This window comes from Nestor notabilis, unplaced genomic scaffold (assembly GCF_000696875.1).
Source record: "Nestor notabilis isolate BGI_N333 unplaced genomic scaffold, ASM69687v1 scaffold16754, whole genome shotgun sequence".
Taxonomy (NCBI): domain Eukaryota; kingdom Metazoa; phylum Chordata; class Aves; order Psittaciformes; family Psittacidae; genus Nestor; species Nestor notabilis.
In genome coordinates, this window is record NW_009926263.1 from 43,388 (window position 1) to 43,658 (window position 271).

The window sequence follows — 271 nt, forward strand, 5'->3', positions numbered from 1 at the left end:
GAAAGCACTCAAAAAGAGACCCGCAAAAGCACGCCCCCCCCCTCCCCGCTATGGCAGGCAGAACGGGCTATAAAGATGGAATTCTGGAACACAGAAGTATCAATTGGGATGGAAGGAAAAGAAAGGGAAAAAAAAAAAGAGAAGCTTGGCTAATGCAAACCAGATGAGGCTCCCGGCTTCAGGGGGAGCATTAACTGTTGCTTTCCACCGGCCTCTCCTGCTTCTTGATTATATATAAGGACAAGGCTCCAGGCATTGTCGGTGACCCCCA